The following is a 22,478-nucleotide window of genomic DNA, read 5'->3' as shown; positions in this document are numbered from 1 at the left end:
CCTTCATTTTACTGTTAACCATTAGCTTCATACTTCGCATGCGTCTTGTGGTTGGGAATTCCCAGCAGCTTGGGAAATGGACTTTCCATAAACCAGTCTGTGCACAGCTTTCCATGCCGGCTTGCCTCTCCTTGTAGCAATGCAGAGAGGAGGCAGTGGAGAGTCAGGAGGAAGGCATAGGGCAGACCCCTGGTGATCCCACAAAGCTGCAGAATGAGCTGGGAGCCCATCCGGCCCTAAGGTGACCAGAAGTTTCCCCATTACTTGATTAAACAGAGCCTTGTTTTTATTTGCACTAACATGGTGTTTCCTTTGTGCAGCCAGACAGTGCTACGCTGGCACACAGCTCCACTGTTCAGGCAGGAAGCAATTCTTCCAGGTAACATCACGTCTCTTGGCCATTCAGTGCCAGTATGGGTGGGAATTCAGCTCCTGAGCTCGCAGCGCCAGTTTGTTCCTTAGAATTGAGCGCACACCATGTCTTTTTACACAGCTCTCTGTTTCTGTGTAAACAACCATTTTAGCTAAAGATGGAAAACCAAAATCCTGTTTACTTAGGCTCTTTCACAGGCCCATAGAGCAGGAGCGTTAGTATTGGTGTACTGGCCCAGCTCCAGCTCAGGTAATTACCGTGCATTCTGCCCTACTTAGACACCCCCTGTAGTTTCAATTAGAGCAATTGTTTCCATTTTTCTTTCCTGTCCTGTCAAGTATTAATAAGGTTGCTTTGGAGCTGCTCATGTGGTCCCTTGCTTAGGTGTTGTGTTTCCATGGCAAAGGCAGGCATCCTCATACACATACCTGGACCAAATCCTCATTGGCAGAGACTGAAGTAATTCCATAATGGAGCTGTGCTAGTTTACACTACGTGAAGATATGGCCTTCCTATGTAGACCATACATTCTTCTATCTATTTAAATGCTCTGTAAGAACATTTTTATATATGGTTCATTCATTTTTCTACTTGCTCTTCAGCTGGGTTTGCAGATAACCTGAGGTTTGTGTAGTCATTCACATTTATGGTCATGGTGCTGGTATGTAGAGAATACAACGTACAACTTTAGCGTGTGCTTTTCTCCAGCTGTTCAAAAACAGATCTATAGGGATATCTGAGCTCTTCCACTCTTGGCTGTAGTCGGGTAGGGAGAGTTCATAATGTGTGATGCTTTATGTTGTGAATTGCTGGAAAATGTGTTCTCTGGGGGAAAAAAATAAAAATAAAATAAAAAAATCCTAAATTTACTAAGAGAATTAAGTACATGAAAGGATGCCTGAAAGCTATACAGCAGCTTAAGCCACCTGGTGCACTGAGTATTCATGTTCACAGCTGAGGGCTGTAGCACTTACTGTGCTGTTTATCTTATCAAGAGAGCCTTCCTTTCATCTGGTAAAGAACTTGTCCTGAAATGGCACGCATTTGTGCTGGTGGGCTGTGTGACGCGCAGTGGGGTGAGTTCTGCTGTCTGATTCTCCAGTCTGTCACGTGGCCCATCGCATACATGTGCTGAATGGATTGATGGTGTGATGTGTGCAGCCTGGAGTAGTTTGGGTTCATGGCACAAGCTGCTCAGCTGTTTAATGCCATGGGAGCTGGAGTCATGGAGACCTTTTCGGTGACATCTCTGAATGTTAGGCCCTCATACAGAGACACAAGTATCTCTGTTTGTGGTTTTCGTCCTGAAACAAGCACGCGTTACCTTTCTCAGGGCTCTTGCTAGGTACTTATTTGAAGTGCACAGAATGCATTCAAGGCTCAATTCTCAGCAGCAAAAGAAGTTGAGTAGATTCTCTGGGAATATCTGGATGCTGACCCTTATGTATCTGGCCCTGCATGAGACACTGTGATATACTACAGTGCCTCCCTGTGTCCCACATGCGCTCCATCCATCCCTAAAAGAGGATGTTGGTCTGTGGGTCCTGTGTTTCAGCTGTCAGCCCCATGCAGGTGTCTCAGGTGACTGCAGGTATTTAAGATAGTTCCAGATGTCTATATTCAAACACCTTGAGCCCACCCACTGGTAGAGTCATTTAGCTGAATAAATAGTGATTGAGTTTATCTTTAAAATGAGATGTTGGGAAATTAAATGATCCTATATAAAATGAGTAGGGTTTTCATTCCAGAGTAAAGCGAGGTCTGTACCCTCTGCACTGGTGGGAGGTGGGCTGGCACCTTTACTCAGCAGCTGAGTGGTTTGGTTGGATGTATCCCAAGTGAATGTTGTCATGTTTATGGGTAGCACTGAGGCAGGTGTGTTTAAGTGCTGCATACAGATAATATGCCCTGAATGCAGTTCTCAGGGTAGTACAAGATACAGTGATGCTGAAGCAATTCCCACCATCCCTCTTGCATTAAGGTGCTCAGATATCTGGTCCAGCATGTCTCGATGAGCACATAACAGTGATACATGAGGTCCCTGCACATTCTGGTCCCATGGCAAGTGCAGACCAGCTAAGCTCACCAGTCCAAGACCTGTGTTTCATTTTCTCTGAACTACAAATTGTGGTGATTTCAGCTTAGCCATCCTGACTTCACCTGTTCTCTCACACTACTTTTTCTCTTAATAATAATCTTTTATCCACACAGGGAAGTGTTGTGTCTCTTCAACACTTTCCCAGGCTTCTGAATTTCTAAAATGAAGGTTGCGCTGCCGGTTTAAAATGACAGCGTGACCCCAGCGCTGACTGCCACTCTCTCTTCCAATGCAGCGGCAGTTTGCAGAGTCAGTGTAATCCTTTATGTACAATTTCTTTTTCACCCCCTTCATGCAAAACAAAAGGGTTTGGTTGTTTTTTCCAAAGCAAACAGTCTATGTCAGCTGTCTCTCTCTCTCTCTCTCTCTCTCAAACACACACACAGAAAATACCCACAAGCTTTTGCAGCTGTGAGTGCTAAGTCACAGGTTCCCTGCTGCAGTGATAGGGAAGGTAAGCGCGCTGTGTTTGCCACACCGTTCCACAACTCAGCAAAAGCTATCTCCAGTCTTTCCTGCTATTAAACAGCAAGTCACGTTCTGCTTTGTAAATAGCAGTTAATAAAAACAAACCAATTGATTGTCCTTTGCTAGGCTTCTGTTACAGCCTTCCCAAGACTTTTCCCTTGCATTAAAGGCCTGTAGGAATTCACCCATTGTGAGCTAAATCAGTGGAGGTTTTAACTCTTGGACTCACTTTAAAAGCAAATAAAATATGGAGGAGTATGCCTTTGGTATCGTGTTCTTGCAGATAAAGAAAGCTTTAATGAGACTAAAGCAGGAAGGTTTTCTTTGTGCTCTTCTCTATGAAGCAGTTATTATCCTACCAGTTGTTTGTGCAGCCGCTGTTGACACAAGAATATGGCACACTGGAAGATGCACTGGCAGCTTGTGTCCCCTGATGTGCCCTGCAGAAGCCCATCGCTTCCTGGCGCTCTCATCTAATGTCTGCAAAGGGTGTCATTGCAGTATCCAGCTTTTGTGCAGGCTTCAGCAGAGAACAGGCAGATGGAAATCAGGTCTAAGCTACCCACGCCTCCTTGCAATCACTCTTCAGAGAATTAACTTACCGGGTAGTGAGTGGGTAAGGTGCTCAGCACTATAATGAGTCAAATGATTGCTGAGAGCAGAGGGGAAAGGGACAGTGTTGAAATCAATTTGATATCTAACCAGTTGCCAAGGTAGTGGTTTTAACAGAACGGGTGAGACTGGCCCTTCTTAAATCCTGCAGGCCTCCTTTCACACCATCTGGAGTTTGTGCAGAGCCCGGTTTGGGAAGCTGGCCAACAAAGAACTACAATAATCTAATCTTGCCATGATAGAAGTGTGAATAACCATTTCAGAGTCTGACTGGAAAATTACCACAACCTGTCAATGTGCCTAAGGTGGAGGCAAGAGAAGAACCGATGACACACTGAAAAGCACGTCTTAGAAGATAAACAGGAGTTGGCTTGTACCAGCCGCTGAGCTGAGAACAGTCATATTTCTATCAGCCAAAACAAAAGGCAGAAGGAGAACATATCTGCTGAGTTTAGGAGAGGTACCATCCCCATCCTCGCTGCTCCCCACAGCCACCAAGGCACTCAGCACTTGTTGAGAGGCTGGCTGTGTTTTATGGCAGCTGCTCCAGACCCAGAGCACCAATTGAGCCTCTGCAGCAGTCTCTGCTGGAAACCATTGGTTTCACACTTTCAGTTGTTCCTCGGATGGGATTAAAGTTGCCCCAGCCTTTGTTTTCCAGCCTTGTGGAGATTTCAGTGGCTTTTTTTTTTTTTATCCTCCCCAGAGAATGGATTGCCACATAGTTATTCCCATGTTCTTTGCATGTGGTGAAACGGATGGCTTCTAAAAATGAACACTAAACATTTTAAGTGGCAGCTTTTAGTGCTCAGTGACACCTGGGAGGCATTTGCTGTAGTGGTTGACGCTTATGCATCTAAATAAATTTGCTTTTTAGCATCAGCTCATCAAAAGTCCTGGGTTTCACTAATGAGAGTAAGAGCCCCTCACATGGTGCTTGGCCACCTCCGAATCTCTCTGCACTGTGCTTTATCTTCTCTCATTTAGGCACATTTAGATGCTTTCTATTTCTGTCACGTCTTCTCTTTCAATCTGGCTGCTAGAGTCAAGGAAAACTGCAGAAACCTGTTTGAATAAGAAATCTGCACTTCATGGTGCTTTCAGAAAAAAAAAAATCTGCCTCTTCTTTTTTCAGAGAATCTTCCCAGAACAGACACAATTTGAGGTAAAAAGGAGCGATTTTGATTGACACACAGAAGCCTTTATGCTGCTCTGTGGTATGGAAGAATGATGTTCTGAGGCCCTCTCACCCCAACCTACAGGAGAAAACCATGGCCAGCAACTTGCCCAAAAATCTACTTATCCAAAGCTGGCCAGGCCTGGCTCCATCTCTAAGAAAGTGTTTCATTTTCTTTGTAATTCCACAGCAGCTGCTGGATAATTATTGTGAAAGGGTCCCAAAGCAAGGTTTGATGTTTTTCCCTGTTTAGGTTAAGGGTTTTTCCCTGTTATTACTGGCACTGAGCTGTGTGGTTGCTTCCAAGGCAGGCTGCTCCACACACAAGGAGCAGTGATGCACGCTGTGGGTTGATGGAGAGCCTTGCTGCTCCTCACTCAGCGTAGGAAAGGGACCATGTTTCATCTGCCTGGAAGCTGCTATGGGCTGAGGTACAAGGACACAGGAATAAATCACTAACTTCAATGATTTCAGCATTATTTTGCACCTCTCCCATTTTTACTCCCATTGCCATGGCCTCTCAAGGCCAACTTTTAGGCAGTAAGTTTGCTAGGGCAGAGCTCCCACCAATTTTTACAAACCTCATTGTGTGGTTCAAATCAGAACTAACTTGACTTTAGCTAGTTCAGTTCAGTTCAGTGCAGTTACATCCCTAAACCAAGGACAGCTGGGATGAGAATAGCCACTGCAGCACACACTCTCTGCAGCACCTTGCACAGGGATGGGAGTTATAAAATAATTCAGGTAAAGTTTTCCAGAGAGCTTATCGTCAGGTCACATACAGAAGGGCTGATCATTTAAATCCATTTTAAAGCATGGTCATGTGGCCAAGGCTCTTAAAAAATATCATCGCTCAATGCCCAAAAGACCAGTGGCCAAACTACTTGAGTCCTTTACATAAGAGTGTGCAGAGAAACCACCATTATTTAAATTGCCCATCTTGGACTATGTAGTGCTTCAGAAAAGGGCAGTTTACACACATTGCCTGGAGACAGAGGATGCGCCCTGATGTGCCATTCAAAACCATTGGTGTGGCTTTTATGGATCCAGCTGTAGGCAAGGGCTGGGGTGAAACATGTCGTGGGAAGGCAGATAACGCAAACATGAAAGCAGCACAAAACATGAGAGCCTATAAATAGCAGGAAATAAAAAACAATACTGTGATAAAATCCATAAGACAATAAAGACCAATGTGGCAGAGACCGCTTCCCCCCCGCCCTTCTTCAGAGTTTCTCTCATTTCCCAAAGCTGCAGAGATCATCTGACTGCTGTGTGGTGAAGTCCAGTCAGTTAAGCACCATCTCATGTGCTTGGAGCCTTACACAGAGTATTTCAAAACCCTGTTTCTTTTTCTTTCTTGATGTCCTGCCATGGGTATTGTGGTATTTTAAACCATTCCCTACTCATCAGCTTGTCAGAGCAAGGAGAAAAGAAGGAAGAGGAAGGGAGAAAAAAGTCTTAGGGAGATTTAGAGTCATTAACAGCCTTTGTAGGGTTTCAGACATTTTTGTGGTACTTCTTTGGAAGGGACATGTCCATGACAAGCTAGGGTTTATTTTGCCACTGGCATAAAAAATGAGGCTGTCTCCAAGAAAATATTAGCTATTTACCAAGGAGAGGGCAAACGTAACTTGAAAATGGCAACGGATGTGAAGCAGGAACCTTGTTTAAATTTAGGGTAATAACTAGCTCCTGACCTGGCCCCTTTGAACTGAACTGAGCACCAAACAAGTCTCTGGCTGCTCTTCCATAACGTTAATCTATAGCTGTGCGATGGGCACTGCAAAGCTCCCTCCCTCCTCTGGCAGCAGCAACTGGAGACGGTTAATTATTTGGAGAGATATCCATCTTCAGCCTGGATCTCAGAGGAACATGTCCTGTCAGGAGGTAACCACTCTGTGGGCCCAAAAAGTCATGAGAACGGCTCACAATTACATGTCTTACTGTTTTGGCTTGTAAGCATCTCTGGGGATGAGATTTTGTTGTTTATTTCTGCAGGCCCCAGCCCCACAGTGCTCCAGTTTTTGCATTAAATCTTCAGGTGGTGTAACAGTAACTTATGTGAAAGTTGTTAGGCTGATTTATGGCAGTGGAGGATTGAGGCCTTATAGTAGGAAACAAGAGGATTATATTGGCTTCAGAATTTGTGTTGGAACTGGGACTGGAGCTCAGGAGTTACTGAACAGGTCTCTAAATTGCTTTTGTTAGCATGAAAGATGTAGTTGTGCTGAGGAAACCCTCCAAGGATATCCGTTTTAGTGGCAAATCCACTCATTTTGTTCCCATGACTGGTTACGATACCTGCCTGCTAATGAACACGGCTTTTAGAGTTCAGATAATGAAGTTGCTTACTCCTGGCCCACCCCACTCAATCATCTTACAGGATCCCACCAGGTAGACATGAAGACAAGATCAGGGATGCTAAGGGAGAGACACCACTTGCAGGTAACTGCTTTAGTTCAGAGGGGTCAGAAATGACAGTGAGGTCAGAGCAGCTCTACCTGAAAAGTTGATTGGTCCACACCATGCTCCAGAGTGAGGCATTTAAAGGAAATCATCCAATTCCTATCTGACTCTGACTGGGTGCTTTAACCTATGCCAACCTTTTCTCCTATACTGCTGCAATATTTGTAAGGGTTCCTGGCATCCAGACATCTGACTTCATCCGATGTATGAAATTTTGCTTGTTCTACCTTAATTGATCATTATCTCTTGAAGCAGCTTGAGTGTTTTTCTGTACCAAACACTTCTTTCTGCCTTTTTTTCCCCCCTCCAGTGTTTCCAGAAGGACTTGTTCCTTAGAACAGATGAACCACATACTGAGAAAATGAACAGGCCAGATTGTCTTGTGCTCAGCACCCACCACTGAGGACAGATTTTCCATAGAGCTCAGTTTCCAAGGAGGCATCTAAACAAATGACAGATACTAAAAGGTGGAAATGTGCCCACTTACTTTGGAGCTCAACTACTGCCAGAGGTGCTTCAAAAAACTTGCTCTCCTGCAGTTGTTCTTAGCTTACCCTACATGACACTCCCTCTGTTGTACCCTATTTATGTCCTTCTTCCATGCTTACCCTCATGCCATGCTCCATCACAGAGGTCTGGACTAGCCTCCTCCTGCTTGTTGCTCTGTCCTTCAGCCATCATCAAAAGGTCAGCATGTCCATACACTCACATTTCCTCCAAGGGGCCCTTCAGGGCTAATGCCTCCAAATGTAGAACATATGTGCAACATAAATTAATTGTTAAGGCCAATGCTGATTGAAGTTTGGTAATTCAGCCTGCAGGATATACCATATGTTTGAAGTGTATTGTCCAAGTTTAGATTTTAAACTCCCAAGGGCAGGGACCACTCCTTCTTCTATGTTTACATAGCATCAATAAGACCAACAGTGCTTGAGTCTGAAATACATTAACCTTAGCCAATACATTGTTAAGTTTAATAATGACTAGTTAACATTGAAACACAATGGATAAAATATATAGACAAAGACATATTTTGGCAGAGATTTTGTCCTGTTTCTGATGCCAGATTCCTACCCAAGTGAATGGTTGCTGGTCATCTGAATCATAGACACTGTCTTGGAAAACTCACCCTTTGTATTGCACCATTCTGGTTTTCCCATGCTCATCAGTTGACACTAAGCAATGAACCAGTATTTAGGGTAACTCAGCCAGAGTCCATGTAAGTGAGAAGTCTGGAATAAGGTAGCACCTAAATGAGATGCCAGACACTAAGCTCTGGCAATCGCAGAGCCAGGGTGTAAATAAGCACAGGAAAGCAAAGGTTTTGAATAAAGGAACTTAATGTTATTCCTTATTACTTATATTGTTAATTTGTAATCTCCAGAAACCACATTCAAAGGTTACTGTGTGCAGGCCCTCCAGTGGGAGCATAAGAGAACTATAGGAATAAATCCAGAGGCCATCCTAGCTGGCAGGCTGTTTTTCAGTGCGAGTTATGCAACATGTTAGTACCTCTAGGTATAGGACCAGTGGGATTTAAACTTGTACAGCAGATGGTCCGTGCATCATTGCTGGAATGCGCCTGCTGACCCTAGGGCAGAGGCTGAATGGACTTCAAAAGAGACACTGAGCATGCTTCAAAGTGTTATTGTTTAAATGTTCCACTAAAAGGGGACTCCGGAACAAAATATCTAGCAGAGGTCAGTTTGAAAAATGTCAACACGCCTAATGAGAAAACAGCATGTTGTGTGAGAAAGAATATTTCATAGGGATATTCTGACTATTTTGAGTTGGGAAAGCACTTTTATCATGTGTGTCAGCAGGTTGTCATAATCTAAGTGTCTTTCCTCGTGAGCTGGGAGCTGCATTTACTTTTGTTGGAAAGAGCAAGGCTTTTACACGAAGGTCACAAAGACCTTTGGAAAGTGTGGTTTGTGGGCAGGAGGGTACTCTGGGAAGCTGTTGGAGCAGTGGGTATGACACAGGTGTATTGCAGTACAGCACTGACAGCCTCAGCAGCCTCCATCCTACTCATTTTGAAGGGAGGTTTGTAAGACCCAGTGACTGGTGTAACAGCGTGATCCTGTATTATATAATTGTGTATCTTACTCTGCTCTGTTCCTTCCAAAGCCCATAATGCCTACTCATAGCATGTTCTTTCACTGGTGTAATCCACAAGGTCTGGTTTCTCCTAATTCAATTCAGTGGGAATTTCAGTAGAAAAAAGATTGGGCTTGTGCTCCAAACGGTAGGACTAATACCATGAAGAAAGATTAAACTTAACAAGATCAAGGCTTCAGTGAGAAACTTAAGATTTTGCCTTTGCTTTCGTCATTTGGCTGGGCTGCATCCTAGTCATAAGCAGCAATGGTCCAGCAACTTTCATTTGGCAAAAGGGTTTTGTGTTGACTACTGGCAATTCAACATGGGTGGCTGAAAAACAATTTCCTTTGCTGCAAGCTAACAGCAGCAACCTGAACTTTCACAGCACCTTGTCCTGCTGGGGCATGCCTCTGTCTTGATGGAGACGTGTTAGAATAACACGCAGATTAAAGGCTGACCCTCCCTGCAGACGTAATGCTCATCCAGTGCCGGGAAGAGCAAACAAGACCCAAGTTCAGTCAAAGGAAGGCCTGTTCATTTCACTTATCGATCGATATTCATTGCAATCAGCTGGCTTGGCAGTCTGGGATGAAAAAGCCATCATGCAGTGTGAAAAGCTAAAGGGCTTTGGGAACATCTGAGAAAGTGAGGTGTCCTTAAATGAGGAAGATAACTCAGGCCTGTTTATTGAGTCTCTGTATCATGGTAACGTAACTGACACAAAATGTGAAAAGCAGTCACTTGAAGTGGGTCAAAAATAGCATCCACACCCACTGTGTAGCTCTGGTTGTTCCTCTGGGTATCACCAGTCAGCTGTTAGCTGTGGGCCAGATTAGGAAGAACTGCAAAAACGTGCTTAACCAAGTATGAGCTCAGCAAAGCGTTCAGGCTTATTGCTTATCTTCAGTGTATGCTTAAGTTTAGTGACTATAGAAACCCTTTGTTCAGTACGACTTTCAGACCGGCAAAGAGCTGATACAAAATCATTCAGAGTTTCACCTTTTTTAATCTGTTTGCTGAGCACTGGGAATAGTTGATCTCAATGTGTAAATTGTTGCAGGTATTTAGTTGTCAGAACTCAAAGTGTGTCAGTAAGCTAAAGGTAACCTGTTATCGCACCATTCCCAAGGCAGAGCAGTTACAACACATTTCTGATTAACATAATTGGTTTTAGGAATCCTGGTTCCCTGGAAATGATGTCCCAGTTGCTCCAACGCAGAGACTGTCCAAACTTCAGCTGTTGCAAATGCTCATGGAGAATAAAAAGTCAATGCGAAATGAATTTTTTTTAAAATCTGGATAAAATTTTGCACATTAGGGAAATAAACTCAAGTAAACCAAAGGAGAAGATATTACATCCATTACTCAGTTCACATTTTTTACTCGAGTATAATAGGACTATAAACATTTTCTGTCAACAGCTTACAAAGAAACTTGTTCTAAAAGTGATGCATGGTGAGAACTTGCATCTAAATTGGGTACATCTAAATTAGACTCTGAATACAGAACATTCCCAAAGGTGGCTTTTGGTTGGAGCTGGTTGAGTAATGCAGAAAAGAATTCACAAATACTGAAAGAAGAAACACCCCCAAACGTCGCAGGAGTCCTCCCGACTGGTGTTCATTGTGCAGTGTTTGGGGGAGGCTGTGGGGCAGTGCCCCTGGTTCTTACAGAAGATGTGCTATTTGGTGCTCTCCTGTTAGCATGCAAAATGTGGCCAAGTGTTTTGCTGAACAAGGAAGGACTTATACAGGCACTGGGTGAAGCCTACAACACTGCAGTTCTCGGCTTCAGTAGGTGGCAGAGATTCTTTACATTCTTTTGCTCATTTACATTAAACAAACAAACAGAATTCCCAAACCACAAAGCCCACAAATTATGTATATAGCTAGTCTACGTAATCGCAAGTTCCCTTTATGGTTACTTTTATCTTCCATCTCTCTCAAGCTTTCCTCTGCCTGTATTGCTGCTGGTCTTTATGAAGCCCCACGTTCTGCAAACATTTATGTACACAATTTGCTTTATGTTTCGAAGCAGTTGCAGAGATTTCAATAGATGTTAAATAGATAATGAACTAGAAAATAATAGAACTGCATATCTGCAGAGACCAGACCGAGGCAAGTAAAGTTGCAGCTGTACAAAAAGTTCAGCACATGGGCATGAGTTTGCAGGGCCTTTGTTTCTATGATTTCTACCAGAACTGGCACTGCTCCCTATGAAGCTCCTGGCACAGTGGGGCTCCGAATCTGACTGGGATTCCTGCATCCCAGTGTGCTGTAAGAGCTGCTATAATGAACATAATTGGGCACCAAACATCAAGTACCCAAAGTTCAGAAAGGCTGTAGCACAGGGTACTGCCAATACATCTGCTGATCATAGAATCATAGAACCGTTAAAGTTGGAAAAGACCTCTTAGATTATGTAGTCCAATCATCCACCTACCACCAATACTGCCCACTAAAAAACATCCCTAAGTGCCACAAGAGCCTTTTTTGGGAATGCTAAATGATTTCCACCACCTATCAGCTGCCACCTGATCTCTTTAAAATAAACTTGTCTTAATGGGTATGTGGTTGGATCGCCAAAGGAACTATCAAATTTGGCACCGTGCTGCAGTGGGGAAGCCAAGTCCGGGTGGGAGCGATTGCTCTACATTCTTACTCTCAGATATCCTATCACCAGGCCAAGGTTGTGCACAGTGATGTGGGGCACCGAGCCCTCCACCCATCCAGTGGATAACTCAACATGATTTCAGCCATTTGTCACAAGCTCACCCTCATTACATGGGGGTAAACTTAATATCAAGTAAAGGAAAGGTGAATGGCCATTAGCACTTTGCCAAAGCTTTAGTGGATATTCAGCAGTGACAACAGCATGCCAGGCTGAAAGGCACAGCCGGCAGCTGGCAAGGAGTGTGTTATGTAGCTTTGTGAACACAGACTGCGCAAAAGGATTCAAAGGATGTTCTAGAGGCAAATTGTTTGCAGCTACATTTGCCCTCCTACTCCTGAACTTGCTTATTAGAGGCCTTAGCTTGAAAATTAGCTGGAACTGATCAGCTGAGTCTGAGCTGACTTAAGTATCTTTGCATATTAAGAAAACCACAGCCCAATTTAAATGTGCTTGTGTCTATGTGGCATGGAAATGGGGCTCTCAGTGTCTCCTCCTGCTACTCCCAAGAGTAGGGCTTCACAGCAAATAGCAAAAACTATTTTGCTTTGGATCTGTAAGCTAAGGAAGAGTGAAGAGACAAGTTTTCTCTTCTCTTATAGTTTCTGAGCTTTGTACCTGCATTTTGTTTTTCCTGCTCAGGCATTCCCTGGCAGTGACCTCACACCTGTTATATATTCCATTACCAAAGATGAATAATCCAGGCAAATATGAAGAATGAGAGAACTATGTGCTTGCTTACTCAGATAATGAACTTGAAGGATGAAATCACCTCAGTCTTGAATTCAAAACAACCCTTTGGGATCCTGTTATGGTGGTAAAAGATACCGGGGGAAGGTGGAGTGTGTTGTGTCAACGGCAGCGGCACTTTTTCTTCCTTGGACTTCTTCCCCTTGTAAGGGCAATCATTGAAACCTATCACTTGAGTATTGACTTTATGCCCTAAGAAAACTGCGGCTTGAGCGGTGGTTTAATGTCATTAGTCCAAGACCACCGGAGCAGGTCTGCTCAGACACAGGCTGACTGCATGTTTCCCACATATGCAGCCACCTCTACCATCATTTGGAGAGCTTGAGGGCAGCAGCTTTGCTACCCCCTTCCCCTGTCACCCTGTGCCATACGTCAGCTCTGCTCAGGCTTACCCTTATGGCGGCCACACTGCGCCTGACCCCTGCATGGGTGTACAAAGGTGGGAAGAGGGTGGGCCGTTTCCTGCTCTTAAACAACTGCACGCTGTTAGCTTGGGGACAATTGAGCCTCTGGTGTTTATACTGCCTTTGTCTGCACAGACTGTGTGGATGCAGTCCCGATGCAGTCGCTGGGAGATTTTCTTGCTGATTTTGATGGTGCCGGCATTTCACCCCTGATGTTTGTTTTAGTCATCCCCTTCTTGAATCAATATCTCAAGCTTCTTAAAACTCCATTGTGGCTATGTTTGGGTTTATTTGCATTACTTTTTTTTTCTTTTCTTTTCTTTTTTTTTTTTTTCTCTCAGTAAACCTAAATGGGTATGTCATAAAATAAGGTCTTCTTGATGCCCTACGGAAAGTAAATGTCACCTCCTTGTGACACATTCAGAGGCCCCTTTGCGTAGTCCACTCACATAACCAACTTGGCACCAAGGATGTCCCAAGTGTTTGCCATCCCGGTGTCACCTTCCAGGATCCAAGTGCTCAGCTCAGTGTAAACCTCAAAATGTTGCTGGACACTCAGAGACACTCAGCATCTTGCACTTTAACAGAACCCAGACATGTTTTGTGCACAACAGCTATAATGTAAGAAGCTTCTGTCAAATGGAGAAATTTTCTTTTTCAATCTCCAGCTCTTCTAATTGTGTTATACTAATTGGTCTCCAGCTGTGAGGAAATACAGGAAACTTCTTATTTAATAACTTTTCTATAATCCTAGAGAAGTGATTTGCCCTGCTGGAATGGCTTAGTCCGCATGTCTTCAGAAACATCTTGATAAATAATACCAGGCACTGAAAATACTTTTCCAACCCTCTAGGCTGGAATGCAACTCATAGTGTAGCTGCATTGACATTCAGTCAACATGCTTACTGTTTACAGATTCCTCCTTTCCTCATTCTTGATGGTGTCTCAGATCTGCTAACGCAAGAGAAGGTTCAGTAGAGGTGAAACCATCTTGTATTCAAGAGGAACTGAGAGACAGACTTGTCTTGCATTCAATTTGAACATCATCCTGGGTCTACGTGCAGTTTCTCACCCTGAAAAACATCTGGGAAAAGTGCTTAGGAAAAACAGCAGATCCAAAAAAACAACAAGCCCTACCAAACAAACAAAATCCTGTATTTTTCCCTAGATCTTAGTGGCTGGAAGATGATGACATAGAAGGTTCCTGGCTTTATTTGTTCTCAAATAGCCATTTTTTCCTCAATGGCAATTTTACTGAGAAAAAAGCCAGAGTTGGACAGATCTAACCCTGACATCTTTGAGCAGATTATTCCTAAAATAAAGAAGCATTTCCAAGCCTGGTGGTTTCGGATGTTATGATCAATGTTTATTCATTTGTCCTCTCTTTCCATGGAACTGGCAGTGACTGCTATTTCTCTCTCCAATACCACTGTTATGTCTGTAGCTCTAATCTAGCCACTTATACAGTCTCCACCATCATAATGTTTGAGAACATCCTAAGAAATTTAAAAAAAAAAAAAAAAAAAAAAAGACTAAAAACTCTAGAACAATAAATACCAGAAACTCTCTTCCGTCCTTCTCAGCCCGGTTTTAAAAGCCTTGAATCTTCATGTTTGTATGTGTGTGAGGAAAAGCTGGGCAGAAGAAATGGTTTCTACCTTGAGCAGTGAGAACGGTGTGGGGGAGGCTGCCATGGGAGAGGCACACAAGTGACCGGGGCTGCTCCAGGAGCCTTCAAGTACTGGATGTGTTTCCCCTTGGTTTTCTCCTCCTTAACCCCTGGCTCCATAGTGTTTTAAATGATTCCTGGAATTCAGCAAGTCATAAAAGTTATAAGTGGCAGAGGGTAGATGAGGGTTTTTATTTTGATAGAAAACTATTATTTCTGCCTGGAGACAAGTTGCCCTGCCTGGCTTGCAGTGGAGGTGTTCCCTCTATTTGTTCTGACCATACCTGGATCAGAGTCAGAGTTTCTGTGTCTCTTCTCTGTGTTTGCTTGGGGATTGTTGTCTGCTATTCCTGTGGACCCTGAAGTCATCCGAGCTGAAACTTATCCTCAAATTCAGCTTCTGGTTTGGTTTTCCCTCTAGAAGACTGTGAATAGCTAGTGGTGGATTGCTGGGAGCCCAGCTTTATCTCCTCACCCACTGCTCAGATTTGGTGCTCTGGACTTGCAGCCAGGACAAGCAGAGGCTGCTGAGCCTTGAGTTTGTTGTCAATGGGCCTCATTTGATGGGGAAGAAAGCAAAACCTTTTGCACAAAGTGGGCTAGGTCTGTGGGGAAGATTACAGCTCCTACCTGACAAAAAGAAAACCTATCTAAAACTCTTGCCATGTGCTTTAAATCCAAGAGCAGCAAATGGACGAATTACCAATGTATAAAAATACAAGTAAACACATGCCAACATTAATTGGAGGAACACGTCCTTCCCCATGACCTTAGCCTGTGTGACCATACTTCTGCTGTAAGGGACGTGAACACTTGCTTTCTCTTCCGTAAGCAGTAGACAGAAACCTCATTTCCAGCTGCAGGATTAAACTGCACGTGAGGAAATGATTGAGTACATTCTTGACACACCTTTTTTTTAGACCTGTATCAATGAAAAGAAGTATCATGATGTCTCATATTTGGGCTGGAAACTCAGCAATCTGCGTACTTGCAGGAACGAGATACAGTCGTCTGCGAAGCTTTTGTTGGCAGGAGGACAGGCAGCTGTCAGCGCTTCAGTCTAGAAGTAGATGCAGCTCATTAGGACAGTTGGATATCATCAGATTAGCTGGGCTTGGAGATAGGGTGAGACAGGAAAACACATGACAAGAACTGGCACCTCAAACCCTCTCCCTTCAGAAATACTACCTCAAAACCAAGGAATGTTGTGGTCGATTGTAGCCAATATCAATAGAATATATCCTAATTTATGGGCAGAATTGCCAAGTATTTCAGAATGGGTTTCAGTGCCCCTGGTACACATAAAAGTTATGGCACCAGTTCTGGATTAGTTACTGGGACTCTGGTAATGATGTTCCTGGCATAGCACTCCTTGCAAACACATACTTTGGAGGAGTTCCCATACATTTTTTTATTGTCCACCAGAGCTGTGGTGGTAAACTGTATGAAATTAATCCAGAAAACTGGAAAAAATCAAAATTAAATTGGGGGGAGGGGAACCAAGTAAAGATGGCAGAGCCTTTCTGGTATAGACTTAAAACAAAGCCAGGAATCAAATGTCTGTGGCTTGACAATATCAAAGGCTCAAAGGAGGGAGTTTTAGGCTTTCTCTCAGTGCCCTTAGAGGACTGCTTGAAAGGCTTGGTTCAGTTCTGAAAATGCTTGCTGACTAGAAACAACTCACAGGTGAATGGCAACAAAAGCAACAACAACAAAAAATAGCTGAGGGGCAGCAGGGACTAATTTTGAAGAAAGATTAAATAGGTTTGGCTTGGTGACAGACAAAGGTAGCCAAGGTCCTTGACAATACTCCATGTGTGTTTGAACGTAAACAGCAGGAGGCAGATGAAGTGTTTGTCAACATGCACGGCCACGGTTTGTTTTTGTGTTCAAAACCTCTTTGTTCTCAGCACACTTCTCCTTTCAGAGCTTGCACCTCGGTTTCACAACCCAAGCAGCAGGGATACCATGTGTTTCTTTGGTGCCTTTCATCCCACAATCCCCAAACGCTTCACGGAGGTGAATTGAAGGAGCCTCGTATAAAGCAAACAAACAAAAAGATTAATTTATTCCTCCCAAAATGCACTCAGCTGTGATGTAAAGTCAAAAAGGACCTGGATTCTCTCTCTTTATGTTACCGCAGAGTTGCAGAAGATATGGGATCCACACTTTGCTCATTTCTGGGGACACTGTGAGCAAAGGAACTGTGAGAGTGCAGTGCAGCAGGCAGTGCTGAGACTAGAAACGTTATCCAAGGAGATGGAGGAATAGAAGAGGCAGAATTGCAGTTTCTTTCCTTCAAGGATATTTGGTTTGGTTTCAACTTATCTCTGCCTTTGTTCTTAACCATTATGAGGATGTGCAGGCAGAGCTGGCTGTTATTTCTCTGCTGAACAGCGCCTCTGCTTCCTCAGTACTGACTGAAGGTTGCTAGAGCAACATTAAAACCACTTCCTATAGAGAGGAGATGTGCAGATGGGCCTACACAGCTAGCAGAAGTTATGAAATTTCATGGAGGAAATACAACGCAAAGGGCAAAGTGGTGTGGAAACCTTAAACGGGGATGTAACTTCAGCCACTTCTTAGTCAATGCTAAGGGACAACAGGAGTGCAATGCCCTTGTATTTGAAAGTCTCTTTATTTTTGAGACAACTCTTATTCTCACATCTGGGCTATTTACTAATAATATCCCCAGCCATTTCTGTAGAATTTGATTTACTACTCGGTTATATTGGTGTGGTCCTGGGAAGGAGAGTTCAAGATGTCCTTATGCTGGATGTTCTTTTCCTGTACACTTCCTTCTGAGTTCTGTGAATCAGAGGTTGCTTGAGCAGTGTTCCTGCTGAAAAACATTCATCTACTTCATGTCCTTGGCTGTAAAAATAATACAGCAATTTCTTCTGGTTTCTCCTCATACTCTCAGAATAATTCAGGGTATAGGATGTGCCAAGAGAATTGTGAATGCCTGGAACAGGATTTTGTGGCCACGATTCTTCAAGTAGAGGCAATGACATTAGTTCTGAGGTATTGCAGCTGGTTAAAAGATCACCTTGCTAGAAAGTGTCAGCAAACAGAGAGAAAAAGAAAACAGCAGAGCTTCAGAGAGTCACCCATAGTGAAAGATTAAAAGACTTCTAGCTTTTAAACCAGAAGAGAAGTGGGGTTTTTGCCATCAACAAAAGAACTAAGGTCAGCATGAGCTAAAAAGTACAGAAGCGTGTGGAAGATCTCATTCACTTCATAGCTCCAGCAGAGTCAAGGGAAGTAGTTACAACACATTTATCCCTAGACTTAGATGAAATATGGCCAAAAAGATATGTTGTGTAGCTGGAATACAGTGGAGTCAGAGTCCCTTACACTGACTTAAACCAGTTCCTGGCACCAAAGCTCCCTTGGTACCCCTGTGTAATGCACCAAGAGAGAGGCAGGTGTCTTTCTCTGACCCAGCAACAGCTGAATGAAGCTGCTGGGCTAATGGTATGATATTGGTGACAAGAAATAGCCCTTTGACTATTAAAAAGGCAATTTCAGCAGTGTAACCTATGAGACTGGGAAGCAGGTACCGTGCCAGCCCCACTGCTAACAGGTGAGCTGCCTCTAAAACTATATTGTGCAAAATACTAGAGAGCATGAAGTGCATAAGAGCCTGGTGCAGGTAGCAAGGCAGCTGACTTGTCAGATGATGGGGACTTGCAGAGAGCTCCACTGGGCTTACGTTTCTTTTCCATCCTGCTGATGTTTGAGCACATTACTGTCCAGTCACGTGGTTTGTTTTATAACCAAAGGGGACAGCTGAGTTCCTTCTACAGCAACACGGGGTGTTTTGTGATGCCAATGCCATGACCTTTATTCATGAAAAACAGAGTACGAATGGGGAAAGCAGGGTGGAGCTCCATCAGAAATGTGATGTAAACAGCTGCAAAGATGTGGCTGTGCTCCTCCAAAGACCTTTCCCACCAGGTATGAATCTGAGCAACACGGATTGCAAACACAGCAGAGATCCTATCTGATATTTTGTTAAGCTAATTGCCTATATCTAAAAGCAAGGTCTAATAAAAATTGCCAAACTGAACTCCCAGTCTAATTAGACAACAATAGCTTCCAAAAGGACTAAATGGAAACAAGTGCCCATTGCAGGTACATGCTGACATTTCAGAAATGCCAACCTCTTTCTAGTGTTCAGGAAGGGAACAGGGTCCATTCAGCAGGAGATGAGCTCCGTTTTGTTGTGGAAACACATTCTCCCCAGTACCCTTGAAATCTCATCCCGAGGCAAGTCTGAAATAATTCACGCTTTCACTCTTACAAAAACATGTTCATATTTGGAGCAAACAGTTGTGAAGCTGGTGGAGAACAGCAGAAACATGACCTGGAACAGGTTGCTGGTGCCCGGTGGGCAGGAGCCCACGCATTGCTTCCCAGTGCCATGGGAGCAGTGAGTGGGTGCTTGGCAGGGAGAACACACCCGGTACACGTGTGGTCCCAGCGAGTGTGTAGCTGCCAGACGGAGAGGATCCCGGTGTGATCTGGGTGGGTGGATCCCAGTGAGGCAAGTATCCTTGTTGTCAGCACTGTGTGCTGTGCTTGATGTAACAGCCGCAGAGCCAAGTGGGGCAAAGGGGCTGGGGGCATCCCACAGACCTGAGACAAGGTCACTGAGGGTCCTGCACTTGTTTTGTGTTTGCTTTCATGTCAATACAGCTCTGTGATTACATGCTACACTGTCTGGACAGGAATTTTACATGAACTGTTAGCACATCTGAAGGGAAGATTTAGGTTGGATATAAGGAAGAAGGTTTTTACAGTAAGTGTGGTGAGGCACTGGCATGGGCTGCCCAAAGTGGGGTGGGTGCCCCATCCATGGACACAGCCAAGGTCAGGCTGGATGGGCTCTGAGCTCCTGATGGAAGTGTGGGTGTCCCTGTTCATTGTAGGGGGACTGGACCAAGTGGTCTGTAAGGGTTCCTCCTGACTCAAATGATTCTGTGGTTCTATAGCTTAGTGTATGTGGTGGTGGTGGTGGACTGCATGATCTTAATGGTCACTTATTCCAACCTTAATAATTCTGTTTCTATGATGCTGATGTGGATGGATTTCTGCCTAGCTTTGCTCTATGGATGTGTGGCTCCTGGTGGGCTTTGCCCAACATAGGCAGCCCCTTCTTTCACAGGCTCCATGCCAAAAGCTTGAGAAAGATCAGAGCACGCATCCTGCTCGCTCCAGCTTCTTGTCCCCTTAAATGGGTCAGTCTTTCAGTAGGTGGGGAGGAAACGTCTCATAAAAACACCGTTGTCAAGGATGCTGCTAAACAACAGGGCAGATATGCACAGCATTAGCATACAGTGACATGCAAGAAACTCCCTCAAATTCTGCCTTTGCTGACAACAACACCATGAGTCACATTGGAGTGGGGCCAGGCCAGGAGCAAGCTGCTGGGAAGCACCTGGGCAAAGTTTCCATAGCCAACGCCTGCCCAGGTCAGGGAGCCAGCATCAGGTATGCGTGCAGGGATGTCGAGCTGAATGCTGCTGACTTTATTTTGGGCAGTGGAGATTCTGGCTGAAATATCACTTGAGAGCATGCCAAAGGCCCAGAAAAGGTAACCGCTTAGGAAGGCTCAAGGTCACCCAAGCTGCCTGCCTCTCCACAGTGACATCGCTGCCCTCTGGAGCAGCGCTGCCTCAGCGGTGGAAGCCCAAGCATCCACCTTGGGGCACGTGGGGATGGCTCCAAGTGTCTGTGCCCAAGGGCAGCGGGCAGGGACGTGCCAGGAGCTGTGTGACATTCCGCAGAAGGGCAGCACAGTGCTCTGCGGGTTAACCACAAAGCTCCCTGCGCCGGATCCCCTGCCCCAGCCACCAGACGCAAGCAGTTTGTTTTGCATTTGGACTGGTAAGCTGGAAAACCAAAGTGCTGTGTTTTTAAGTTTATATTACATGCTTGTGTTCCAGCTCTGTTAATTAAAATCATGTAGCTGAAAGAGCAGTTGCTGGATAGCTCGCAGGGTTTATTTTAAGTTTTTCTCTTTATTTTTTCTGGATGCTCGAGCATTTGATGCTCTTCCTTTTTCTGCTTGCAGCACATTAATTCACCTAAGTAGAATCTATCTGTCTGAACCAGTAAAAGCGTGCATTTGGGAACGGTTTTGTTTCTCATGGCATTTTCTGTTAGTGTTTGCCTACAGCTGCCAATGTAATTTGTCAGAACAAACTAGGTACTTCAAAATCATTTTTTAAACACTCTCCCTAAGTGTTCCACTATCACTTTGAGAGGGAAGGGAGCAGGGGGACCCCTCAGCAAATAGAAAGAAATATGAGCACTCAGGAATATACTTGAGTGATTGCAGTTCTTCCCTTTGTGAGTATGATCCATCGCCTTGCCTGGATCACTGGGAGCACAGGTGGGCTCACCACCATGCAACTCAGCACTGCCCTCCCCTGCGATGCCCACTGTTATCTGGCACATGGTCAGGGCAGCTCAGCGTGGTGACTGGCTGCAGATGGAATGGAAAGGGATCTGCACAGCAGCCTCAGACCCTGCTGACTTTTTATTGCTGTCAGTGCATCTGCCACAAGTTCTTCCCCATCTCCTAGCCTGTGTCCTCCCGTGGCTTCTCAGCTTTTGCATGGCCTTTGCAATGCCCCGTAACCACCCCAGCTTTGCAAGAACTGTTCTGCTTGCGAGGCTGAGGAAACTTCTGTGCAGGCAGAATATCTAACCGGAGCACAATGGGTGTCCAGAATTTTAGATCAGCTGTGTCACTGCAGCACTGTTCTGCTATAAGGCGAACAGCATCACCTCCAAGCACACCTTGTGCCACTGGTGTAAAACACTGGTGGTGCAGGACTCACCCCACTGGGGAAATGCTGCTTAAACTGCACACACTCAGTGTTGCTCTCTGGACTGCAAATTCTAAGTGTGGACATGCACAAGGCCGTGCCAACACAAGCACGATTTACTTGGTCTGCACACAGAGCTCCTTGCAGTTCAGCTCTGCACCCACATGCTTCTGTCATGCGGGAGTGAGCATCACCTTAACCCAGCAGAGTCCTCCTATGCAAATCTCTGCCTGCTCTGCATTGTGTGAAGTACTGACTCCAGAATTAGATTCAACAAGATGACATTTTTCTGCAGCAAGCACATTCAGACTTAGCCTTTTCAGGCCTTGTATCTCAGTTATTAATAGTATTGTTTGCCTTCTTCTGGAAAATTGAATTCATGTGATAAAAAGGAACTTTATATATTAAATTCTGATGCACAACTTCTGGTATGAGTTGCTCTTGCAAAATACAGAAGTGGAAAATGTAGGTTATGTAGTGGGAAGTTGTTTTCTTTTCTGTTTGTTCATTTGCTGTTGTTGTTGCCTTTTGTTTTTGCAAATTTCATATGGCAAAGCCAGCAAAGAACGATAGCAGCATTTAACAAATCCGTTACCTGTTGATCTTGTCCCATCCAATTAGGTGGCAAATTCAGGCAGGCATTGCAAGGTTTGCTAAGAGCTCATACGGAGCAGTTATTTCAGGCAATAAAGAAATGATTAAAAGATGCGAGTAGTACATCTGCCAGTATACACATAGCTCTAGGTAAGCTCCATGAAAATAGATGAACTTTCTGGGAAGTGCAGTCATTGGATTTCCTTCTTCAGCATTAAGTGAAACGAGGAGCACAGACGTGGATTTTTGCACTGG

The 22,478-nt window shown here is 44.4% G+C and overlaps 1 protein-coding gene across 20 annotated transcripts in view; it reads left to right on the top strand.

Moving 5' to 3' along the window:
- SLC6A6 (solute carrier family 6 member 6) overlaps nucleotides 1–22,478 on the top strand; it is a 116,781-nt gene that overhangs the window by 34,571 nt on the left and 59,732 nt on the right. The gene's annotated exons all lie outside the window — the stretch shown is intronic.

This window comes from Coturnix japonica, chromosome 15 (assembly GCF_054131305.1).
Source record: "Coturnix japonica strain WE chromosome 15, WE-NBRP24, whole genome shotgun sequence".
Lineage (NCBI taxonomy): Eukaryota > Metazoa > Chordata > Aves > Galliformes > Phasianidae > Coturnix > Coturnix japonica.
Note: the sequence above shows the minus strand (reverse complement) of the source record. Positions and strands in the feature narration are given on the sequence as shown.